The sequence below is a fragment of the Biomphalaria glabrata genome, chromosome 3 (genome assembly GCF_947242115.1).
Source record: "Biomphalaria glabrata chromosome 3, xgBioGlab47.1, whole genome shotgun sequence".
Taxonomy (NCBI): domain Eukaryota; kingdom Metazoa; phylum Mollusca; class Gastropoda; family Planorbidae; genus Biomphalaria; species Biomphalaria glabrata.
Window position 1 is genome coordinate 47,769,553 of NC_074713.1, and position 18,111 is coordinate 47,787,663.

Below are 18,111 nucleotides of genomic sequence, written 5' to 3' on the forward strand. Positions count from 1 at the left end.
TACATCGTACTATTATATGTCAATGCTATATCTTCATATAGTATTACTAATGCCGCTATGGTTGTCTACATTTGAAACCATAGTTATTATATTTGATTTTATGTTTCTCCATTCCCGTATTTTAGTGATGGATGTAAACAATGCCCTTTCGTGAATCTAAGTACTGTCTAAGAACTTAGATCACAGTGCTCTAAACTTACAGAGCCCATGTGAAGTTAGTTATTTCACATTTCTGTTGTATATCCCTCATACATGTTATTATGTCTCCCACCCTTGTGAACTTATAGTTCCTTGGATGAATGTAATTTTGATTAACTATATCAAACCCTTATTACTGTAGCCATATCCCTAATGTTTTATTTTCATCTTATCCTTTAGTATATAATATGCTCATTCCCCATTTTACTGTAACTGATTACTTATCGTCGTAATCAAATTTAATGGATGAATCTTGACTAGTATCATCCTACATTGTACAATAGCACATTTAATGAGGTTATCTTACTTATATCCTTTGTTATTGAGTTGTATACGTACTTTAAAGTTTTATACATGATTGTCTTAAATGCCTTATTGGGATTGACACCAATGCCTACATCTGAATGATTGCAAGGCATATGGGAATCCCTACTCAATGTCTTTAGGAGGTTCCTAATTGTCTGTCTTATCCCCAGCCTGGTTGCTACCCCTGGTTGCTACCCCTGATTGCTACCTCTGATTGCTACCCAAGGTTACTACACACGATTGCTACAACTACCAGATCTCCATAGAAAGCTGTAACCGAGGCAGACCACACCAGATACCCCCCCCCCAATTACATACCTGTTAGCAAGAAGGCATTGCCTACTGTCCTTGGCCCTAACATATTGCCCAGTGTCCACAGTGCCCTATACTGCCCAGTATCATCTGCCCAGTACCCGGCCCAAACTGTCCACTGCCCAATAGTTAGTGCCTAATGCCGACAGACTAGAGCACCCTTCGCAGCAGAAGATAAACTGGTGTTGAGTTAGCACGGCTCTCTACGAGCTAGAGATCACAGCTGAGAGATCGTCCCACTACAACTTAGTCTGCAGCACCAACCATCTCTATTCCTAAACAGGCAGCGGCCTCACCCTAGAGCCAGCTTGCCTACAGCATAGAGAATATCCCGAGCCGACGTCCTAAGACAGAGCCGGATGACTCATCCTTCTGAGTGCCAGTCCTACGACCGCCAGAAGACGACCCAGGAGCTAGCAGCTAAGAAAAATAAGTAGCAGACATAGGAACATTCTTCTCCTCCAATCACTCAATAATTAGCAATCCATGATGAGCAGTTATTTTAGATATTAGCGAATCCATGTCATTTCTTAATTATAATTTTAATTGATCATTTTCTTTTGTATTCTTTCATTTATTAAATTATATTTATTTATAAACTTATAATATTGGTCTGTTCTTACTGTTAGTTGCGGTGTGCCTGTACAAAATCTTATATGTGAGCGGGATAAAATTCAATAAAATTTCCCCTAGACCTAAACAAACAAGCCATATATTAACTAATTAACATCTCGTCACATATTAGTGGGGTCTTGTCACGGGATCTGTTACTAGAATCCTATATTAGACAGGCACAGGCATACAGCAGTAGAACTTTCCAAAAGCTAATATAGTTAACTTTATTTATCTTAAAGTAACGGATTGCAAACTGAGTGAAGAGTGTTGCTAGAGTCTTTATTTTATATCTATTTTACTTTAGATGTTATCACATATTAACTTAGTTTAATATTATTATTTGTGGTTATTTTAAGTTGCATCACTGTGCTTAATATTATATTATTATTACGGGCAACGTGGTTGTTTCGTACGGGCTTCACATAACGCTCTTACTTCAATAATATCCCTCCTTTTAGTCTTATTAGTTTCCCATTTTATTTCTCTCATACATAAATAATGGCCAGCAATATTAGGTCCAAAACTGACTCTGACAGAAAACTAAAAATACAAGAGCTGACAGAGACAGCAGCATTGTTAGAGTTAGAAGGGAAAGATCGCTCTGATTACATCCGACAAAAGTTGGATGAATGGGAATTAGAGGAGAAGTTAGCTCGAGAACGAGAATTCGAGTTAGCAATGGAGAGGGAGAAAAACGAAAATGAAAGACTTAAAAATGAGCACGAGTTAGCCATGGAGCGGGAGAGACAGGCAACTGAAAGAGCTAGAATAGCTCAAGAGAATGAGACGGCTCGTACAGTCGCTGATTCTCAGCCTGCTAGCCCAGCTTCCAGCCAAGGGTCCTCAAATAACTCACCCAATATCCCCTTCGAGCCCTTCGATGAGAAGAGCGAAAGTGTTGAGGTTTACTTAACACGATTCGAAGAGGTGGCACGCTATTATAGCTTGCCCAAGGATAGGTGGTGTTTTAGATTAGCTCAATGCCTTCGAGGCAAAGCTTATGAGGCTTACACAAAGCTCCCCTCATACCAACGGGAGGACTTTGAAGCCCTAAAAGAGGCACTATTGGTTCAATTTGAGCTAACCTCTGATTCATACCATAAGAAGTTTCGAGGGTCCCGCCTTGAGCGCAAAGAAACGTATGTCAATCTTTGCGACAGGCTGGACAAATACCTCGGAAAATGGCTAGCCCTAAGCAAAATGCCCGAAACGTTTGAAGGTCTTAGAAACCTTATTCTGGCTGAGCAGCTTCGAGACTGCCTAACGCAGGAAACTCGAATATATGTCAATGAGCAACAGGTGATTGACCCTTCTGACATTGCAATTGCTGCAGACCGATATTTAGCTGCCAGACGTGACACTAAGACAAAGACGGAAGACTCAAAGCCCCAAGCAAGCACAAATAGAGCTAACTCCCACCAAGGGAAAAACAATCCACCCAACCACAAAAACAACCAGGCCGTTCATCCTCGCCCCAATACCCCGAACCCTGCTAATTATAGATCTTCTCACCCGCCTCCTAAACAATGGTGTAATTTCCATAAAATTAACTCACACGACACTAAAGACTGTCGGAGCAGAGGTAAGCCCACCCATACTCTAAATAGTATACGCAATCCTGCACCGAGTGATGCTGAAGCCCTCGTCTTGGCCGCAGTAACCGCTCAGTCAGGTGAGTCTCCTCATCCCCCAAGTGTCGAAAAGGCGCTGGTCAACGGGAGAGCTGTGACTTGTCTCAACGACACAGGTTGCTTGGTGGAAGCTGTAGTTCGGGAGTCATTGGTAAGCCCGAGTGACTACATCGATGAGACTACCCAAATCCAAACAGTTGATTTGGAGAGTCCGCCCAAGACTCTACCTATGGCTCTCATAAATGTAGAGTCAAAATATGTCCGCGGTCGCATCAAAGCGATTGTGATGAAATCCCCAGCCTATGATCTCATATTAGGCTGCCGATACGTGTTTCTAGGAACACCACCATACCCCAGCGTCTCTGCACCTGTTCTCACCAGATCACAGGTACAAGTGAAAGAATCTGACTCCCTCAAAGTCAATACCATTCCCACTGAGATTAGGGAAGCTCAGAAGCAAGACCCCTCGCTTCAAAAATATCTTAGGTTCGCCCAAGAAGGTGAACCCGCCCTTGGCAAGGTACAATTCTTCTTTAAAACAGGGCTACTATATCGACGAGGTAAAGAACCAGATGCCTGCAACCAGCTGGTTGTGCCCAAACCATACAGGGAGCAGGTTATGCAAACAGGTCATGCCTCCTCTTTAAGTGCCCATCAAGGTCAGAGCTCGACCCTCACCAGGATCCGATTCCATTACTTCTGGCCTGGCATGACCGAAAACATCAAACGATATGTCGCCTCATGTCCACAGTGCCAAAAGTTGTCACCAAAGAATCGCATTCCGCCCGTTCCTCTGGGAAAAACCCCTTTGATCGAAACTCCGTTTAAACGAGTATCTGTGGACATACTTGGTCCTCTACCCCGCACGAAGAAAAGAAACGCCTACATTCTTTGTGTCATATGTCAAGCATCAAGATGGCCAGAGGCCGCCCCTTTGTCAAGCATAGACTCTAAACATGTGGCTGAAGCTCTGTTCAATATGTTCACTCGGATAGGCTTTCCCGAAGAGATATTAACAGACAATGGTTCTCAGTTCACAGGGAAGTTAATGAAGGAGGTGTATGCTCTCTTTAATGCAAAACATCTCCGGTCTTCGGTATACCACCCCCAAGCAAATGGTCTTGTAGAACGGTTCAATCACACTTTGGTAACGATGCTTAAACGCCTCATCGATGATAAACCAGAAGAGTGGGACACTTACCTACCTGCTGCTTTATTCGCATACCGAGAGGTACCTCACGCCAGTCTAGGGTATTCGCCATACCAGATCATCTTTGGATCTCATCCCCGTGGCCCACTAGAAATCCTAAAACAAACTTGGACCAAAGATCAACTCAACGATGAAGTCAAAACGGTGTCCAAATATGTGAAGGACCTCCAAGAAAGGCTACAAGACATACGGTCCCTGGCTAGAAGCAACCTCATCAAGGCACGTAAGAGACAAGAGAAATACTACAACAGGAGGGCTAAAGAACGGTCACTCAACGTCGGAGATAAGGTTCTCTTGTTACTGCCCAAGAACACAAACAAGTTACAGATTTGTTGGCAAGGCCCATTCGAGGTGCTGAAAAAGGTATCGCCCACTAACTACGTCATTAAAGTCGGTCGCAAGGAGAAGTCTTATCACGTGAACCTCCTCAAGCACTACTTAGAGAGGCCTTCACAAACGGACCCTCCCCGAGACTTGATGGCTATAGCGGTGGCAGAGGATGTGAAAGAACCCAAAGACCTAGTGGAGTACCCCCTCCATGCAGTGGAGACACACGAGAACGTCACCATTAGTCCACAGCTAGACGCCGAGCAAACGGCCGAGGTCAAATCTATACTGGGGGAGTTCCATGACGTCTTGTCGGATAAGCCTGGCAGAACATCGCTTGAGCGGTTTTCGATGAAGCTGTTAAGTGCTGAGCCCATAAAAGTAAAGGCCTACCCTTTACCTCACGCAAAAGCTGAGGTCATCAAACAAGAGGTGGAAGAGCTTCTAAAAGCTGGAATTATAGCGCCTTCGGTCTCTCCATACAACGCTCCAGTGGTGCTAGTTCGGAAGCCAGATGGAGGCCATCGCATGTGCATTGATTTTCGACGCCTCAATGCAGTGGCTGAATTCCAAGCGGAGCCTCTTCCAGACCCAGCCACAATTTTTGCCAACTTAAGTCACGCTAGGTATTTTAGCAAATTTGACTTAAGCCGAGGGTACTATCAAATAGAAGTTGAGCCAGAATGCAGACCTTTGTTAGCTTTTAGCACCCCACAAGGGCACTATGAATTTCAAACGGTCCCCTTTGGTCTGAATAACTCGTCTAGCGTGTTCACGCGCATGATGAGAAAGCTATTAGCTCCCATCGAAAGTCCAGGCATCCAAAATTTCATAGATGATATTCTGATCGCCACGGAGACCTGGTCCGAACACATAGCTCTCATCTCCTCCCTCTTGCTAAGGCTCCGCGAGACGGGTCTAACTGCTCGGCCCTCCAAATGTCTCATCGGTTTCACAAGACTCAAGTTCTTAGGCCATGTCATTCAAGAAAACCAGCTCATGCCAGACGAAGAAAAGGTTGCTCAATTACTCGAGGCTCCCAGGCCGATCACAAAAACCGGAGTGAGATCATTCCTCGGGATGTGTGGTTACTATCAAAAATTCATCCCACACTTCAACTCTATCGCTGCCCCACTGTCAGATCTAACAAAAAAGGATCGACCAGACAAGGTGACATGGAATGAGGAATGTGAACTCGCATTCCAACAACTCAAGGAATGCCTTACTTCATCACCAGTGCTCAAGCTACCTGACCTATCCCGCACTTTCGTGTTGAGGACAGACGCCAGTGGCTCTGGCCTGGGCGCAGTTCTGATGCAAACTGCCGAAGGATCCGGTGACACACTTTTTCCAGTAGCTTATGCAAGCCGTAAGCTGAACCAGGCAGAATCCAACTACGCCACAATAGAGCTAGAATGCCTGGCACTGGTGTGGGCGATAGAGAAATTCCAGGCATTCTTATATGGAAAGCACTTCACTCTGCAAACTGACCACAAGCCGTTATCTTACTTATCCTCCAGCAAGCACCTAAATGCCAGACTTATGAGATGGTCTTTGCTATTGCAACCATACTCCTTCCAGGTTGAACATGTTCCTGGAAATGAAAACGCAGCGCCTGATTTCCTCAGTCGGCACTGCGTTCTTGAGCCCACAGGCCTCAATGGGTACCACCCCTCAGTAAATTTAAACAATTAGATTAGGCAACAACAAAGCTCAAATGAAACTTGTATGCAAGCAGTATTAGTATTCTGCGAATACTTTTTAAGTGGGTGGGTATGTGACGATACGAAACTTGCATGCAAAAGTTCATTTGAGTTTTTCCCAGCAAACCGTGAGAAACTTTAATTTTTAACTTAAACAATTATTTTCTTGTCCACCCATAACTAATTTCTTGTAGGATCTATCCCCCCTCGCGCGTTTCTCACGGGACGAATCTCGACGTAAAACATTAACTAGCCTCTCCAGGGCTAACTTTTAATTATTGACCGCTGGACAGGTGACCAGCACACAACAAGTCGCTCCGCGACCTAATAACTTTTCACACCTATCCCCCCCCCCCCCCCGCAGGATACACATCGCTCTAAGAATAGCATTGCACTCGGGCTGGACAGATACATATTCGCTTAAGACTTTACTCCCACGGTAGGCAACGAATATTGACCATAAATCTGACCTGACGCCTGACATCTCCGGTACATCGATACATGTGAGAAAATCAGCTAGATATCTTCCCCGCCCGTTAAACGAAAAGTCCCATCTATATATAGAGAGAGACCAAAGCATTCCAAATTAGGCCCGCTAGGATTCATACAATCTCCTCTGTTAGGAAGTTTAGTTGTGAGATTTCATTAGGGACAAACGGGTAAGTGTAAACATTTTACTATACTCATTTTTATCTTATAGGGATGTGTGAGTACACATTAGTACACAACCACGTTCCCCGTCGTTATATTATGACTTTATTATGTATATACATCGTACTATTATATGTCAATGCTATATCTTCATATAGTATTACTAATGCCGCTATGGTTGTCTACATTTGAAACCATAGTTATTATATTTGATTTTGTTATGTTTCTCCATTCCCGTATTTTAGTGATGGATGTAAACAATGCCCTTTCGTGAATCTAAGTACTGTCTAAGAACTTAGATCACAGTGCTCTAAACTTACAGAGCCCATGTGAAGTTAGTTATTTCACATTTCTGTTGTATATCCCTCATACATGTTATTATGTCTCCCACCCTTGTGAACTTATAGTTCCTTGGATGAATGTAATTTTGATTAACTATATCAAACCCTTATTACTGTAGCCATATCCCTAATGTTTTATTTTCATCTTATCCTTTAGTATATAATATGCTCATTCCCCATTTTACTGTAACTGATTACTTATCGTCGTAATCAAATTTAATGGATGAATCTTGACTAGTATCATCCTACATTGTACAATAGCACATTTAATGAGGTTATCTTACTTATATCCTTTGTTATTGAGTTGTATACGTACTTTAAAGTTTTATACATGATTGTCTTAAATGCCTTATTGGGATTGACACCAATGCCTACATCTGAATGATTGCAAGGCATATGGGAATCCCTACTCAATGTCTTTAGGAGGTTCCTAATTGTCTGTCTTATCCCCAGCCTGGTTGCTACCCCTGGTTGCTACCCCTGATTGCTACCTCTGATTGCTACCCAAGGTTACTACACACGATTGCTACAACTACCAGATCTCCATAGAAAGCTGTAACCGAGGCAGACCACACCAGATACCCCCCCCCCCCCAATTACATACCTGTTAGCAAGAAGGCATTGCCTACTGTCCTTGGCCCTAACATATTGCCCAGTGTCCACAGTGCCCTATACTGCCCAGTATCATCTGCCCAGTACCCGGCCCAAACTGTCCACTGCCCAATAGTTAGTGCCTAATGCCGACAGACTAGAGCACCCTTCGCAGCAGAAGATAAACTGGTGTTGAGTTAGCACGGCTCTCTACGAGCTAGAGATCACAGCTGAGAGATCGTCCCACTACAACTTAGTCTGCAGCACCAACCATCTCTATTCCTAAACAGGCAGCGGCCTCACCCTAGAGCCAGCTTGCCTACAGCATAGAGAATATCCCGAGCCGACGTCCTAAGACAGAGCCGGATGACTCATCCTTCTGAGTGCCAGTCCTACGACCGCCAGAAGACGACCCAGGAGCTAGCAGCTAAGAAAAATAAGTAGCAGACATAGGAACATTCTTCTCCTCCAATCACTCAATAATTAGCAATCCATGATGAGCAGTTATTTTAGATATTAGCGAATCCATGTCATTTCTTAATTATAATTTTAATTGATCATTTTCTTTTGTATTCTTTCATTTATTAAATTATATTTATTTATAAACTTATAATATTGGTCTGTTCTTACTGTTAGTTGCGGTGTGCCTGTACAAAATCTTATATGTGAGCGGGATAAAATTCAATAAAATTTCCCCTAGACCTAAACAAACAAGCCATATATTAACTAATTAACATCTCGTCACAGAAATCTAGACTCTCACTATTGCTAACAAAAAATGAATACCTTTGTATCCAAAATATCCTATGATCTTTCACTGTTTGACTCTCGCCACGCGACAATGAATGTGAGATCTCACTTTGATCATTTTCCTTTTAATTCGACTGAGGTCTATCTTTCACAATTATAACTGTTGAAATATCTGCCATATTTTCTTATTTTGTTACGATTAACCCGGAAATGTTCACACAAAAAAAAATGATTGTAAGGAATAAATTTATAATGCTTTCTTTTTATGAACGGATGCAAAATCTGGGGAATATTGGGTGTCACGCGATGTCCGCGTCAAGACCGTGAGAGAAGTGTAAACAGGAGGTCCACTTAAACATCGGCTGAGCGGACATTCAAGTTTTAAACGGGTGATGGGAGAATGAACGTGATAAATATAATAGATACAGTGTAACTTAATTGTAATCATAGATTCACAAAACTATTTATCCTGAAGCGTGAAACTTATTCACAAAAGAACCACGATATAAGATTGTTCCCCCCTTTTATATACTAAGTACACTATCCTCTAGAACAGGAAATAAATTGATTCATTTTTAACATTAACTTAACATAGCTTTCTCAATATGCTATGATCCTATCACCTGTCTGGATCATTTGGGAAGGGGTGGGGGGAGAAAGAACGGGGTATCTGGATGGTCGTTTTTTAAATGTATATAACAAGAATGTGAACGACCTGAATTCGAACTCGTGGGCTAAAGCCTTCATAGGCTTCTCTAGCCAACACGATAACCACTCTGCTAGCGAAGAAATTATGAACATGGAAGATCATACAGTTATCTATTGTTTCTATTTCATGTTTGTGTTCGCTAAGCCTCAGACGACAACCTATAAAGGGGACTAGTTCAACTTTTACCACCACTTTAGTCAAGTACAATTTTTTTCCTTTGTTCGAGATACCAAACAAAATAATTAATAAATAATACATTAATAAATAAGGTTCTTGTGCTGTCAGGTAAAAGAAATAATTGTGCAAAATTTCAGCTAAATGCGAGATTGGCTGTGGCAGAAATAACGTGTACAAACTTTTTACCAGACAGACAGAGTGAGTTGATATTAGCTTTGTAAAAATGCGCGAATAAAACCCGCATCGTTCTACATTCATTAGGCTTTAATATAGATGCATTAGGCTATTCAGTAGCCTATATAACCATTCTATGTCAAGAAAGTTTCAAAGCTCACTCACTTCCCAGAGATGTCAGTAGCCTATATAACCATTCTATGTCAAGAACGTTTCAAAGCTCACTCACTTCCTAAAGATGTCAGTAGCCTATATAACCATTCTATGTCAAGAAAGTTTCAAAGCTCACTCACTTCCTAAAGATGTCAGTAGCCTATATAACCATTCTATGTCAAGAACGTTTCAAAGCTCACTCACTTCCCAGAGATGTCAGTAGCCTATATAACCATTCTATGTCAAGAAAGTTTCAAAGCTCACTCACTTCCTAAAGATGTCAGTAGCCTATATAACCATTCTATGTCAAGAAAGTTTCAAAGCTCACTTCCCAGACATGTCAGTAGCCTATATAACCATTCTATGTCAAGAAAGTTTCAAAGCTCACTCACTTCCCAGAGATGTCAGTAGCCTATATAACCATTCTATGTCAAGAAAGTTTCAAAGCTCACTTCCCAGACATGTCAGTAGCCTATATAACCATTCTATGTCAAGAAAGTTTCAAAGCTCACTCACATCCCAGAGATGTCAGTAGCCTATATAACCATTCTATGTCAAGAAAGTTTCAAAGCTCACTCACTTCCTAAAGATGTCAGTAGCCTATATAACCATTCTATGTCAAGAAAGTTTCAAAGCTCACTCACTTCCTAAAGATGTCAGTAGCCTATATAACCATTCTATGTCAAGAAAGTTTCAAAGCTCACTCACTTCCTAAAGATGTCAGTAGCCTATATAACCATTCTATGTCAAGAAAGTTTCAAAGCTCACTTCCCAGAGATGTCAGTAGCCTATATAACCATTCTATGTCAAGAACGTTTCAAAGCTCACTCACTTCCCAGACATGTCAGTAGCCTATATAACCATTCTATGTCAAGAAAGTTTCAAAGCTCACTCACATCCCAGAGATGTCAGTAGCCTATATAACCATTCTATGTCAAGAAAGTTTCAAAGCTCACTCACTTCCTAAAGATGTCAGTAGCCTATATAACCATTCTATGTCAAGAACGTTTCAAAGCTCACTTCCCAGAGATGTCAGTAGCCTATATAACCATTCTATGTCAAGAAAGTTTCAAAGCTCACTCACTTCCCAGACATGTCAGTAGCCTATATAACCATTCTATGTCAAGAAAGTTTCAAAGCTCACTCACTTCCTAAAGATGTCAGTAGCCTATATAACCATTCTATGTCAAGAACGTTTCAAAGCTCACTCACTTCCCAGACATGTCAGTAGCCTATATAACCATTCTATGTCAAGAAAGTTTCAAAGCTCACTCACTTCCTAAAGATGTCAGTAGCCTATATAACCATTCTATGTCAAGAAAGTTTCAAAGCTCACTCACTTCCCAGACATGTCAGTAGCCTATATAACCATTCTATGTCAAGAAAGTTTCAAAGCTCACTCACTTCCTAAAGATGTCAGTAGCCTATATAACCATTCTATGTCAAGAAAGTTTCAAAGCTCACTCACTTCCTAAAGATGTCAGTAGCCTATATAACCATTCTATGTCAAGAAAGTTTCAAAGCTCACTCACTTCCTAAAGATGTCAGTAGCCTATATAACCATTCTATGTCAAGAAAGTTTCAAAGCTCACTTCCCAGAGATGTCAGTAGCCTATATAACCATTCTATGTCAAGAAAGTTTCAAAGCTCACTCACTTCCTAAAGATGTCAGTAGCCTATATAACCATTCTATGTCAAGAACGTTTCAAAGCTCACTTCCCAGAGATGTCAGTAGCCTATATAACCATTCTATGTCAAGAAAGTTTCAAAGCTCACTCACTTCCTAAAGATGTCAGTAGCCTATATAACCATTCTATGTCAAGAAAGTTTCAAAGCTCACTCACTTCCCAGACATGTCAGTAGCCTATATAACCATTCTATGTCAAGAAAGTTTCAAAGCTCACTCACTTCCTAAAGATGTCAGTAGCCTATATAACCATTCTATGTCAAGAACGTTTCAAAGCTCACTTCCCAGAGATGTCAGTAGCCTATATAACCATTCTATGTCAAGAACGTTTCAAAGCTCACTTCCCAGAGATGTCAGTAGCCTATATAACCATTCTATGTCAAGAACGTTTCAAAGCTCACTTCCCAGAGATGTCAGTAGCCTATATAACCATTCTATGTCAAGAACGTTTCAAAGCTCACTTCCCAGAGATGTCAGTAGCCTATATAACCATTCTATGTCAAGAACGTTTCAAAGCTCACTTCCCAGAGATGTCAGTAGCCTATATAACCATTCTATGTCAAGAAAGTTTCAAAGCTCACTCACTTCCTAAAGATGTCAGTAGCCTATATAACCATTCTATGTCAAGAAAGTTTCAAAGCTCACTCACTTCCCAGAGATGTCAGTAGCCTATATAACCATTCTATGTCAAGAACGTTTCAAAGCTCACTTCCCAGACATGTCAGTAGCCTATATAACCATTCTATGTCAAGAAAGTTTCAAAGCTCACTCACTTCCTAAAGATGTCAGTAGCCTATATAACCATTCTATGTCAAGAAAGTTTCAAAGCTCACTTCCCAGAGATGTCAGTAGCCTATATAACCATTCTATGTCAAGAAAGTTTCAAAGCTCACTCACTTCCTAAAGATGTCAGTAGCCTATATAACCATTCTATGTCAAGAAAGTTTCAAAGCTCACTTCCCAGAGATGTCAGTAGCCTATATAACCATTCTATGTCAAGAAAGTTTCAAAGCTCACTCACATCCCAGAGATGTCAGTAGCCTATATAACCATTCTATGTCAAGAACGTTTCAAAGCTCACTTCCCAGAGATGTCAGTAGCCTATATAACCATTCTATGTCAAGAACGTTTCATAGCTCACTCACTTCCCAGACATGTCAGTAGCCTATATAACCATTCTATGTCAAGAACGTTTCAAAGCTCACTTCCCAGACATGTCAGTAGCCTATATAACCATTCTATGTCAAGAAAGTTTCATAGCTCACTCACTTCCCAGAGATGTCAGTAGCCTATATAACCATTCTATGTCAAGAACGTTTCAAAGCTCACTTCCCAGACATGTCAGTAGCCTATATAACCATTCTATGTCAAGAACGTTTCATAGCTCACTCACTTCCCAGACATGTCAGTAGCCTATATAACCATTCTATGTCAAGAAAGTTTCAAAGCTCACTTCCCAGACATGTCAGTAGCCTATATAACCATTCTATGTCAAGAAAGTTTCATAGCTCACTCACTTCCTAAAGATGCCAGTAGCCTATATAACCATTCTATGTCAAGAAAGTTTCAAAGCTCACTCACTTCCCAGACATGTCAGTAGCCTATATAACCATTCTATGTCAAGAAAGTTTCAAAGCTCACTCACTTCCCAGACATGTCAGTAGCCTATATAACCATTCTATGTCAAGAACGTTTCAAAGCTCACTCACTTCCTAAAGATGTCAGTAGCCTATATAACCATTCTATGTCAAGAACGTTTCAAAGCTCACTTCCCAGACATGTCAGTAGCCTATATAACCATTCTATGTCAAGAACGTTTCAAAGCTCACTCACTTCCTAAAGATGTCAGTAGCCTATATAACCATTCTATGTCAAGAAAGTTTCAAAGCTCACTTCCCAGACATGTCAGTAGCCTATATAACCATTCTATGTCAAGAACGTTTCAAAGCTCACTTCCCAGACATGTCAGTAGCCTATATAACCATTCTATGTCAAGAAAGTTTCATAGCTCACTCACTTCCTAAAGATGTCAGAAGCCTATATAACCATTCTATGTCAAGAAAGTTTCAAAGCTCACTCACTTCCCAGACATGTCAGTAGCCTATATAACCATTCTATGTCAAGAAAGTTTCAAAGCTCACTTCCCAGAGATGTCAGTAGCCTATATAACCATTCTATGTCAAGAAAGTTTCAAAGCTCACTCACTTCCCAGTGATGTCAGTAGCCTATATAACCATTCTATGTCAAGAAAGTTTCAAAGCTCACTCACTTCCCAGACATGTCAGTAGCCTATATAACCATTCTATGTCAAGAAAGTTTCAAAGCTCACTTCCCAGACATGTCAGTAGCCTATATAACCATTCTATGTCAAGAAAGTTTCAAAGCTCACTCACTTCCCAGTGATGTCAGTAGCCTATATAACCATTCTATGTCAAGAAAGTTTCAAAGCTCACTTCCCAGAGATGTCAGTAGCCTATATAACCATTCTATGTCAAGAAAGTTTCAAAGCTCACTCACTTCCCAGAGATGTCTCAATAGCCAATAAATGTCCACCCCACCTCATTTTTTACTTCAATTATTATTATTTTAGAAAAACATCATTAGAGATAAAATGTTTCCAGGGAGACAAATGATAGTTCACACCATCTCAGCTAAAGACATAAATTACCCATCGAAGTGAGAAATAAAATGAAAAGAATCAAAACAGGTACTCACCAAACGTTTCAAAGTAAAAATGTATTAATTGGGTCATGATTTGTCCTGGTTATAGCAACACAGCTGTTCTATAGACGCCACTAACACACCGAGTTTAATGTAAAAGAAGTCAGCGTCAACAAGGAGAGAAGAGAAGAAAAAACACCACTGTTACACCATCGCAAAGCTTTTCCCACAAATGTACTGTAAACAAATATCTCACGGAGCGAGATAGATATGTTTGTGTATATAGGTTAGTGACTCGAGTGGGTCCACACTGGATATATAGGTCAGTGAGTCGTCTGCTGGGGGGTGGGGGTTATACCTCAAATGAGTTGCATATCGGTGTTTGGACATGTTTTGGTGACAGTTTGCGCCGCGCAGGCTGGGTGTAACTCGAGCTGTGTCTATAGTTAGAGATGCAATGTTCGCTGAAGTGTGACCAAGTGAGGGCTCATGGTGAATGGCCGGGAACTAGATCGAGACTTTTGTTTAAAAAGTGAAGGGGGGGGTGTGTTAGAAGACGATTGTTAGATCAATAAGCGACGTAACTGAAAGAATGAAAGTGGGCTTGTGTGTCGATATGTAATGTAGTGTGTATGTGTGCGTGTGTATGTGTGTGAAGGCAATGGCTTCTTGAATGAACTAAGACATTCATAATGAATGAATGATACAGTAGCACACTGAATGGATTATTACAAATTGTAGACAGACATCCATTAGCAAAGGTGTCAGAAGTTTTCCATGACGGGAAGAATTGAGATTTATAAGTTAGCAAGAAGGGTTTGAATTTTCCAGCTAATCAGCTATGCTTGGCCACCTAACAAGGGGGCTGGAGTTCGAATTCCGACCTGAGCATAGTTGTGTTTGCTGAGCACCTCAAGGTTACATGGAAATCTGCTCCCAGATACCCTCCTCCCCACACACACACCCTTACACTGGTCCATAAAAGGGATTGGATCATATCTATGCTATAAGCACGAAAGATGCGCTTTATAAAATCAATCAATTATTAATTCTTATTATCAAGTAATCTAAGAAATAAGAATCCTCGTACAAGCGAGTAGGCAAGGATCTCTACCTCCGCACAGAAGAGCTGCTCAACTTTGTTCAGTCTGGGGCTCGTATCAATGCCCGATGTGGCTGTCACGGGCCGCGTCTCCTCAAACCAAACGAGCCTCTGAGGCTTCATTTAGCAAAGTCTTGAGGGGCCGAAGAGCACCGCGACAAGGGCCGAGGCCTTAGCCTGATCAGCACTGCGCTGGACGGAATAAAAAGACAGGTAGAGAGACAAGGTACGCACGCAGGTATGCACGCAGGTATAGAACAAGGAAGGAGACGCGATGGCTGACAGGCTTACGGAGACTAGATCATATTGTTTGTCTGTTAATACATATTCCACCTCCGTTACATAGATGTAATAAAACGGGACCTCAAATCAGTGAACATCAATACTGACAACTGAGAAGACATAGCTCTAGACCGCACCAGATGGAGAGAGACAGTGACCAAGAAAGCTATGGACAGTGAAAGTACATGGGTCTCAACTCAGGAAGAAAAACGTACAATCCGAAAAATGTCCAGCTTGTCTACCACCGAAGCAAAAGCCACCTTAACCTGCGCTATCTGTAGACGGGAGTGTCTATCCAAAATAGGGCTCCACAGCCACAAGAGGAAGTGTGCGAGATGAACCATAGTCGTTCTACGACTGAAGGAGGCCAATATATATATATATATATATATATATATATACACATACTCCATCAAATGAATCAGTTGAACTGTCGCTAGCTTAAATCCCTAAGAACTATATTAACATGGCGCCGTGGGGGGGGGGGGGCAGGTAAGGTGAGAATGGAATTCAAGGCTCAAGCAACGTTAGCAAAATAGGTGAGGGGGGGGGGAATCAGAATGGAATTCATCGCTCGGACAGCGTTCTATCTCGGCCTCCTATCTGGTCAACCATGCGGTCAAATAGTCTCTGTTTGCTTCAGGGCGGAGATTTCAGACCTCTGGAGATTGTTGACCTTTATGAGCACAATTTGGTTTCTGTTGGCGGACTCAAACATGGTGATCGGCCCAAAGTGACCACAAAGTGACAGGAGGACGTCAAAAGTTAGAGCCTTTAAGCAAGCAACTGACCACAGCGGGCAGCAGGAATGCCATCAAACAACATGACCAACAGCTTGCCGTGTGTGTGTGTGTGCGTGTGTGAAAGTTTGCATTGGGGAGGGGGTTACTTTGCGTCTAGGATTAAGGTATTTCTAAATAATTGCAAGCGCTCTTTCCTTCGGGATTCACAAACTGTTATTAGAACTTGAATCAATTAGCTAAGCCTGCTCTTTCAGGTTTTGCTTTACATGCTACGGATGTTCCTTCAGAAATACATCGTAGCCCAAGCCTCCCTTAGGACATACAATATATTTTTTAAAATGCTTATGTTAGAGAAGAACAGCACAATTACTGCGCAATTAATTAACAGTATTTTCTTAACTAATTGGTTAATTATTATTTATTGATTCACGCCTTAACAATCGAACATAAATTATTGTGCAAAGTTTCCTATTCGGTCCAAGAATGGGAAGTGGGAGAAAAAAACGAATGCAAGATTTGTACCAGACAAGAGTCGATATCTGTAAAAATAGAAAGATTTTGATATTGGGGATTTTCAAGGTGAACTGAACCATGTCAAGGACGATAACTGGCCAACTAAATTTGACAAAAATTCTCTACAAACAGAAGAGCTTAGAACATTTGATTCTAAAATGTGCAAAAAAAATTATTCAAAAAAACTTTTTTTAAAACAAAGAAAACAACAGTCCATCAATACTTCCTTTATTTTGTACACCGGATACACCACACACACACACACACAAAAGCAATGTAGAGTTTTTCTGCAATATGAAAATCTCTAATAAGGATGAAAAGCTCTGGAATGAGGCTAGCCTATCGGAGCCAAATTCTTAAAAAACATAAGATTGCACATTTTTTATTCCGTGAAGAGAGAGTTCCATGATTCCTTTATTTATCACTTCCAGTATAGATAGCAATGTAAAATGAGCCACTCCAAATCGTCTCTTTGAACAGATACATTTCCATGGTCTGTGTGGAGGGGGGGGGGAGCCCCCCCCGGGGGGGGGGAGTCTAGTCGAAAGTAAAACATATATTTTGGGAGTACACTTTTCATTTCGCTTCGCGCGTAGTTTGCATCTGTTGTTGCATGCTGCTGGTGTACGATTACTGTTTTCTACAGCCAGACCATTCGTTAAAAAAAGCCTGAACACTGAGATGCAACGTCACAGCCTGTGGGCAGTTTAGACCAATAGCTCAATGCCGTACAGACTGCTTCTGATATCTCACACTGTTCAACAAATAAGAATTCCATCTTTAAAAAAAATAATAAACTGAGAGAAACAGAAAGGATATAAACTGAGAGAAACAGAAGGGATATACACTGAGAGAAACAGAAAGGATATAAACTGAGAGAAACAGAAGGGATATAAACTGAGAGAATCAGAAGGGATATAAACTGAGAGAATCAGAAGGGATATAAACTGAGAGAAACAGAAAGGATATAAACTGAGAGAAACAGAAAGGATATAAACTGAGAGAAACAGAAAGGATATAAACTGAGAGAAACAGAAGGGATATAAACTGAGAGAAACAGAAGGGATATAAACTGAGAGAAACAGAAGGGATATAAACTGAGAGAAACAGAAGGGATATAAACTGAGAGAAACAAAAGGGATATAAACTGAGAGAAACAGAAGGGATATAAACTGAGAGAATCAGAAGGGATATAAACTGAGAGAAACAGAAAGGATATAGACTGAGAGAAACAGAAGGGATATAGACTGAGAGAAACAGAAGGGATATAAACTG

The 18,111-nt window shown here is 41.1% G+C and overlaps 1 protein-coding gene across 8 annotated transcripts in view; it reads right to left on the reverse strand.

The window, feature by feature from the left end:
- Positions 1–18,111, reverse strand: part of LOC106080248 (ras guanyl-releasing protein 3-like) — a 103,702-nt gene that overhangs the window by 41,976 nt on the left and 43,615 nt on the right. The window contains exon 1 of one of the 8 annotated variants that reach the window (XM_013241583.2): positions 14,251–14,737. The exons of the other annotated variants lie outside the window; for them this stretch is intronic. The gene's annotated coding sequence lies outside the window, so the exon portion shown is untranslated. Of the gene's footprint in view, positions 1–14,250; positions 14,738–18,111 lie in introns of those variants that run through there. 8 annotated transcript variants of the gene reach the window in all.